Here is a 9,333-nt window from a genome sequence, read left to right as displayed (position 1 = left end):
CAACAATACTCTTTCTCAACAGGAGATTTCTATAAGCAAGCACTGAAGGACAGTGGGAGGATGAATGCAAGAATGTCATATTCCATGCACACTCTTCCTTTACGTGAAGATGACATTAACAAAACGAACATTCCTCCAGTCACAGGCCCAGAGATTATTGACTTGGAACCAGCCGATTCAGGGACAGATGGCTTATTGCCACGAAACAGGCCTGATGGAAGGCTTGGTAGCAGACCATCAGGCATTCCAGTGTTTCCCGACTATCCAGGAGAACTTGAACATGTGCCAGTACGTTTTGTTGCCACAAACACTCATATATATTGCCCAGTTTATTCAGAAGAAATTCTGAAGTGTATTTCTAGTCTGTTACATACATTAATTACAAAAACTGAATCTACAGGTTTTGAATGGTATGCCACTACTGTATACGACCATCACAGTTTTTGGAGCTGCAGGTTCAAGTGCATGAATCTCGTAATTTGTATATGTTCATTTTTCACATGGTTCAGGTGTTCAATTTTTTGCATTCCGTAAATCCAGATACCTTTTGTCAAAAACAATGTCAATGAGTACATCGTGTCAAGCGCGCATCAAAACAGTGTTAACAGTTTAGTCGCATCGAAGCACCTGAGGATGGCCGTCTGTGGACGAAACAGGTGTTGGTGTTCAATAGTGGCTATTTTAATGATTGCTGCATTATTAACGGACTAAATACATAGAGGCTTAATCTTTCCAATTTATGTCATCACTATGAAGACTTCAAACTTGAAAGAGAATGGATTTTTTTTGCCATCTCGCATTGGAAGAATGTCTGTGACGGCATAGGCGGCACCACGAAGAGGCAAGCAGCGAAAGCCAGTCTTCAAAGAACTCATTTTAATCGCATCATGTCCCCGCTAGAGCTGTACAAATTCTGCACAGAAAATATCCCAGGGATAGTTTACTTTTTGTGCCAAAAGTGCAAAACTTTAACCCACACAAGCCAAAAACACCAGGTCGTCCCTCTGGAGGAAAACACGGTCAGGTGTTATAAAACATCCAAGTCCGATGATTTCCAAGACATTTGCCAATTGTTGAGATATTGATTTTTTGGTAAAAATCAAAGTGCCCACAACTTCGCTATTAGTAGAATATCAAAGTTGTAATTTTATCTCCAAGTTACTCTGGAATATAACATTAGTTGCTATGAATTTCAACATTTTCGGAGCTTCCCCACCGGAGATATTACATGCTAAAAACGGCCGATTTTGGGACCAGAGCAGAGTTTGGAAGCTTCTGGAAAATAGATACGGGGTTCAAAACTACGTGNACAATAAAATTGTTGCACTTAAGACGGAGTTTGTCTCATATATACTACGTGATTATATTCCCCACATAGGCAACAACAAAGGGTAGAAACCACTGTTCTATATGGTGACACCTGGTATAGATTGTTGTATAAGGTATGGGGATACATAGTATGTAATGAATTGTTTTATAAGGTAATTGATATAATATGTTATATGGTATACTGTAATATGAGGAAATGACTGTACCTTATGGATACACAGTATGATGAAACGACTGTACAAAAAGGAAGTATCAAGAGATTAACTTCAGGAAGGATCAAAAGATTAGAGCTTTGTCATTCACCTGTGCTGTCACAAGAAAGATGCTCGTTTTTTTTTTTTACTAAGAACAAGACAGCTGTGAACCCTCCAAAAACTCAGGAGGGTGATGCAATGAATGACGCCAGTCAGATTACTCCAGAAGGGTAACGCCCTAACTGGACCAGATATATATACCACACGGGACGTAAGCAAAGACGCTGCGTGAGTATTCATTAAGTGGAGCAGGCGCTGTCTGATACTGGGAGTCGGCCTCTGCCCTTGCTCAGGCAGACCACTGATTTTCTTACAAACAGGGTTTTCTCTACAACTGTCTACATTATCAATAAATGTATTAGTTAATTTCAAGTTGCAGTACTCTCACCCCGCACTGACTCCCAAGGGAACCGCTCGCCCTGCCAACCTGCAATCTGTCCCATCACCGGGATACAACACCACATATCTCTTACTTTCCCCCATCCCATTCGTGTTTGATGGTCAAAAATGGCTTCTTTCTTTTTTCCAAAACTGATATGCAAGTTTCAAGCTTAATTGGAGCTAGAGGCTGTCAGTTGAGTAAAAACTTGTAATGACATGAACTGTAGTCCATAATCATAAGGAACAAATTGGTTTCTTATTGGAGTCTCTAGCTTCAATAGTTATCGAGATATACGTAGACGACGCAAACCTCCATTTCAGCCGAAAACGCGTTTTTTCGCATCATAAAAACGGCTTTACTGGGAGAACCGAGCGGATTAAATTTATTTAACCCTTCAGCGCGGTTTGCTGTACACGGTACGCTGGTATTTAAATGGTCATACCTGCGGCTTGCCGTGGCACGCCAAGCTGTAAGCAAATTTCGAAGGCCCGTAAATATACTGAACGAACCATGCTAGCATGACGACGATAGAACTGGGCTGTTGTGAAAAGAATGCGCTCTTTGTTCTGTAAACATAACATTCAATTTCCTGCAGCTCTGCCGGTCTAAAAATAAACGCGTGACCTCACAGTGGTATCAACGAGTGACTATGATATCAACATACCACAAAGATGATATGCCTGAATACAGCAGTCAAACAAAACAAGGCCGGTTGCTCTTTGTGATTACAACAAAAACATTCTAGGAGTGGATCTGAAGGATCAAATGCTACAGCTGTACTTGCTTGAACGAAAGAAGACTACTAAGTGGTGTAATGTAGTGTAGTATGGCATAGGTAACAAATAGGTAGTAGTTATAAGGGTTAATTTGATTATTGCCTTTAACATGTACTTTCGTAATCTGAACATTTCCTAACCGCGGTAGACAGTAAGAAGTTATTTATGTATTGACCTCGACCCACAAAAACACATATTATGACTAGACAGAAGGGTTGAGAAGTATCTCGGCCCGGGTTCAAAAGATCATACGATCATGCAACTGCTCATTATATCCTTGTATGTTAAGAAATGATACTTTGAACTGAATTGTAAAATGTACGTATGATACAAGAAGTAAGTCTGCGTGTGTGGAGAGGGGAGAGACCATCAAGATCTGGTCGAGTGTATATCCATTGTACTCGAAGATTTACTTATTCTATTTCTGGAAGGTCTAATTAATCTATTTTCTAAACTTATATTTCTTTATCCTTCGAACTCTTCAACTCTAATCAAGCGAGAGTCCTTATCCTACGAATTAATTGGAACTTTGTATAAGAAGATAATTATACGACGTCTTATGGTGATGCCCCGAAGAGATCACCTCGGCTACGCGACAGTGGTATCAGAAGTTACTCAAGAGGCTACCGAATGTAGCAATACATAACGCAATGGTCATATATCGTTGTCTCCCGAATAACAAAAACATGGACACACTAAGTTCAGACTTTCACTAGCACAAGGTCTTGTGGGACGACGCGGTTCTGGTGTTCCTCATCCTGTATACGGCCGTCCGTCTGTTGAACCGCCGCCTAAAATACTCGCAGAACGGCATTTCCTGGAGTGTATTCCAGCCACAGGGAAAAAGGCAATGCCTCAAAAAAGATGTGTGAGGTACGCAAAACATGGTAGAAGGAAAGAATCTATTTATTGGTGTAGTGAATGTCAGGCAGGGTTGTGTTTGGATGGATGTTTCAAGAAATACAATAAGAAACTCAACTTCTAATCCACTTGCTTCCATCACTCAGATACAGGGCGCTCATATTATAAGATTATAAAATCATCTTTTAAGATGATTTCAGTAAAAAATTCATAACTACTCGTATATCTCATATAGTTCAAAAGTTATGATACATAATATAATTCAGAGCAAAATTTAAATGGGCATGATTTATGCTAACCGTCTTACAGGGCATACACTTTTTCACCTTACTCTTCTAATTTGCACTACATGTTTCAGCACTAATGTGCCATCTTCAGGTGCGTTTTCTCTATGCACATCTAACTACTGCATTGCATGCCCTGATGTCTTCATACTAAAATGACTAAAATATATACTCGTCATATATAATAACAGATTTTAAATATTAGAACTTTTCGGGATTCGTCATCCTTACGTCGTATCTCAATACGCGAATCACGCCAATCCTCCTCTGTGGGAGCACTCTTCCTACAGTCATGTGTATTGTGCTCTTTGTTATGTCTTGCGCCTGTGACTGCGTGCCGATGGTTGTTCCGCTAACCTCTTCATATTTGACGAACGCATCCGAGAAGCCAAGAAAAATGGGACATTTCTTCTGGATGTGGCCAAAGCTTTCGACACTGTACCCCATGAAGCCATCCTACGAGCTCTAAGCTCCCAAGGATTAGATATACATACAATAGCATTGATCGAAGATATGTGCTCCCGTATCTCTACACAGATCAACGGAGTAGGGAGCTGTATCCCTCTGATGAGCGGTGTAAAGCAAGGAGAGCCCCTGCTCACCACTGCTCTTCAATATGGTGATGGACCCTCTCATTCGAGACCTCCAGAGGAGGGCTTCAGAATTGGCGGCCATGAAATAGGGGCATTTGCCTTTGCGGATGACATCGTCGTGTTGGCGGACTCCATTGAGGCGGCCCAGGAAAATGTACGTAGATCTGGTTGGGCGCTACATGAATAAACTGGGTATGACCCTGAATCCACGTAAATCGTCCTCATTCCTCGTAACATCGCATGGATAGTTAGGGACCCGGGCTTGTCAACAGGGGAGACTATGGTAACTGGCGCCAGACCCTCCTCTGTGCTAAAATATCTTGGAGTGAACTACACCCTCTCTGAAGGCCTAGAGTGTGGTGCCTTGATAGACAAGCTCGTTAAGGCCGTCAGCAGAGCACGAGGTTTGGCATTAAAACCGTTGCAGAAGGTCAACCTCATTGTTGAAAGAATAATCCCCAAATTCTTGTATGGATTAATCCTGAGCAGTCCTAAGGTAACTAGGCTGCAGATGGCTGACCAGCAGGTGAGGGCGGCCATTAAGGAAATCCTTCACCTCCATCCCAGTACAACAGACCATGTACTCTATGCCAGGAAAAGGGATGGGGGTATGGGGATCCCCCGACTGGCAGAACTAGTCCACTTAGCCAGTCTCAGATTGGGGTTAGCTCTGCTGGCGAGTGGGAATCCTGGGGTTCAGGCTGCTAGCTTGGCGGGCGGTCTCGAGGACCGCTGCAAGAAGGTCGCGAAATCTCTGCGACTAACTTGGCCGGTGACGCCGAAAGACCTGGTGAGAGTCAGTCACCTAAACAAGATCCAAGAGTCGAAAGATTGGGAGAACCTGGCCTCCCAAGGTCATGGAGTATGTGACTTCAGGAATGACCCTCTTGGAAATGCCTGGCTCTATGACCCGACCGTGTTGTCCTCCAGCAGATACAGATGCTCTCAGGCTAAGGACTAACACGTTTGGCGTCAATGTCGCCCTAAGAAGAGCCGACAAAAGTATACCGGTAAGCTGTCGGCGATGTCATGATAAGACTGAAACCTTTGGGCACGTGCTCGGAGAATGTGTGGCACGCAGTCACAGGAGCAAGACACAACAAAGAGCACAATACACATGAATGTAGGAAGAGTGCTCCCACAGAGGAGGATTGGCGTGATTCGTGTATTGAGATACGACATAAGGATAACAAATCCTGAAAAGTTTTAATATTTAAAATCTATTATTATATATGACGAATATATATTTTAGTCATTTTAGTATGAAGACATCAGGGCATGCAATGCAGTAGTTAGACGTGCATAGAGAAAACGCACCTGAAGATGGCACATTAGTGCTGAAACATGTAGTGCAAAAGAGAAGAGTAAGGTGAAAAAGTGTATGCACTGTAAGATGGTTAGCATAAATCATGGACATGAGTCAGTGCAACAGGATGGTAAAATATAACATTATTTAAATGGGCAATTAAAAAATACTACCGCAGGAGGCCCCACAACAGCGATATTTAAATGCCGGCGCTGAAGGGTTAAGAGATGACATGATGGAGATCACATTGGACAATACTGCTATTGAACCTTGGGACAAATCAAAAGATGAATATATCATTTTCAAAAGTTCAGCTAAGGCTAACTACACATTGCATATTACAACAGGACTGTGGGAACTGCCCACATTCAAGCAAGTGTGACAACGCAAGCGTCATTGCTTAGCAACAACGAGTAAACAACGGTTGCTAGGTAAAAGCGAGTAAACAGCGGTTGCTAGGTAACTTGTAAACACGGTATCTGGCAACAGCAGTACCTATTACACAACCGTTTTCTATATGTCCGACTCTAGGCTACATAAGAAGATACACTGAGTTACAGTGACAGTCTAAGTTCTACCGTTCTACGGTTCTAGTTCAAGTCTTTCAACTGTCAAGGTTAGATGTCTAAAGCGGAGTGAAAATTTATTTGAAAGCAGTAACAAACATGGAGAGCAATCAAGGAGAAAGCCAGTCCTGCCAGCGCTCCAAAGTCTCGCGCCACACAGTCACTCCTCTGGGCGACTTTACAACACCGGGAGCCAGATTTCTTCACGTCCACATAGACCTTGTTGGACCCCTTCCAACATCAGGAGGCTACACATACTGCCTCACTGCAGTCGACCGTTTCACCCGTTGGCCAGAAGCCATCCCCATCCCGGACATCACAGCCGACACAGCGGCACGAGCCCTACTGACCAGCTGGATATCCCGCTTCGGTTGCCCACAGACCATCACCACCGACCAGGGACGTCAGTTTGAATCTCAACTCTTCCACTCCCTGGCCAAGCTCTGTGGCATTCAACTCTCGCGAACAACGGCTCACCACCCAGCGGCTAACGGACTCGTGGAACATTTCCACCGAACACTAAAGGCAGCCATCATGTGCCACGCAGACCAACACTGGACAGAAGCCCTACCCCTGGTTCTCCTCGGAATCCGCACGGCATTCAAAGAGGACCTGCAGGCATCAGTAGCTGAGCTTGTGTACGGAGAGCCACTAAGAATACCAGGAGAGCTGCTAACTCCGACTGCCGAGCCAGTGGATCCAGCGCACCTCATCACCCAACTTCGCCAATATATGGCCCGCCTCAGACCTATTCCAGCAACACGCCATGCTTCCCCGGCTACATTCGTGCACAGCGACCTCGAGAAGTGCACACACGTCTTCCTCCGGCAGGGCACTACTCGCAGAGCATATTCTCACTACATAGGATCAACAACAGGTGAGAAGAAATCTGGTGCTATTTACCAAATACCCTTCTCTGGGAGACCACTACAAGCAGCTCAAAGGCTATTACAGTTGTCATCTTGGTTAGTCGATCCAAGAAGTAACCTGCGTGTATACTTGGAACAAGCAGCATCTAGTAGAACAAACATTCCTATCCACATCTTGAAAACTGCAACTAGCACCATCACCGGTGGATCTGTTGTTCACAGACTAGATGATCATGTGACAAAGAGAGGCACACTCAACAATATTCGGCCCAATGTAACATCTCACATTTACTTTTCAACTGATAGAATGGGACGATTTAACAGAGGATCAGACAACTACAACATGCACTTTCAAGGGGCAATCCACTTTGGGATGGCTATATTTGGATTATGCTCTTTCAGAAATCTGGATCATATAGATGGGTTAGTTCTAACCTACAAAGGAAGCTGCTGCGAAGAAAAATTATTGGATTTCTTGATTAGAAATGACAATATACCTCCAACCATATCCAAAGTGTCAAATAACCCCTTGCTCTTTGCAGACATGAAAGAGATAGGGAAATCAGTTCACCCCAGGAGAAGCAGTATAGCCACACATACTACAACACTAACAGTGAGCATGCTATCTTATATCTTGTTTTGGAGAGGATCTTGGCATCCTCAGCAATTGTGGTTTTAGGCCCATTGGAAAGAATAACACCTGTAGTAGGTCTCATAAGTGTAGGTGAAGTAGTCGGAATTGGAATAAAGCCTATCATTTATATTTTAGCAGGTTATTTATTCCTTCTATTGCCTTATGAAAGTGATAAACAAGATAATGTGCTTCAAAATATTTCCTCTCAGAGTTTCATGGAACTTGCACTTATCTGTTTATTGCCTAAGGTTCTTCCACAATTCCATGAATTTATTGGGGAGAATTTAATAGTAAGCTTGTTCACTCAGCCAAGAAATGTCTGCCAAGTGCTGAAACAACTTGTTGTGAATGAAGTTTAATCCATACTAAGATCAGCCAACAAGAAGATGAAGAACACATCTTTGATACATTTCACCTCTTCTAAAGTTTGAGTTCCTCGAATCCTACACATGTGGGCAAGGCAAATATGCGTGTCAACTGGAGGAACAATTCATTTGAGTCCTGTTATCAAATCTCTGAACTATCAATATAGTCTCAGAGATTTATTCAGTCCTATCCTAGAAGGAGAGATCATAGAAAAATCTCTAGCATTATATGATGCAAAAACCTTTGATATGATATGCTCTACTTGTCCTATCAAAGTATCACCATATCCGGTGGAAGTTGTTGCAAGATTGTCAAGAAAAGAAAAGAGAAGAACTTCACTAATTGTGAGTAAGAAGCAAGAGTCAAGAAGTCGAGAAAGACAACTCTATAAGGAGAGTATTGTCCCTGTTGAGATTAGGATACATGAATATCCACTGTCAACGTTATGCTCTGAGGATCCATCCAGGTGCTTATATGTAAGATCTGAAGTAAATCCAAGGACATTAAAGCTGCCAAGAAGCAGAGAAGATCATAAGTATCGCTTGTTTGGTGAGATCTCAACATCATATACGAAAATTATACATATACTTGATGTTGAAAATATTACAGTTTCTGATTCTGTGATATGTTTGGCAGAAGGAGAAGGTGGACTTTGTAGACTCTTGCACATGAGAGGTGCAGAACTCATCTACTACAATTCAAAGATAGAGACAGATAAATTGGTTCCACAACGAGGGTTAGGATTTGTTCCAGCTTGTGTGAGTGATCTCAACACTATAGTAAAATGGGGAGATATTTGTGCTTTGACAGGTGGATATTTGACTAAGGAAATGTGATCCAATCCTTATTGGATAGAACCCCCACGGAGAAAGTCAGTCTTGTAACTTGTGATGCAGAAATTACATCGAACTTACATCCATATGCGGCATGTAGAATTGTGAACAGTTGGTTGATGATTTGCATTAAGTCAAGAACACATCAGGACGTTTCCTGCCCAACAGTAGTCTCTAACGCCTCTGATAGATGGGGGAAGAAATATAGATACCGCCAAGCAAGTAGAGGCCGAACTTGCTTGCTCGGTCGGGACTGACGGTACGCACCAATATCGGTAGG

This window comes from Cryptotermes secundus, unplaced genomic scaffold (genome assembly GCF_002891405.2).
Source record: "Cryptotermes secundus unplaced genomic scaffold, Csec_1.0 scaffold1150, whole genome shotgun sequence".
Classification (NCBI taxonomy): Eukaryota; Metazoa; Arthropoda; class Insecta; order Blattodea; family Kalotermitidae; genus Cryptotermes; species Cryptotermes secundus.
This window is presented reverse-complemented; position numbering follows the sequence as displayed.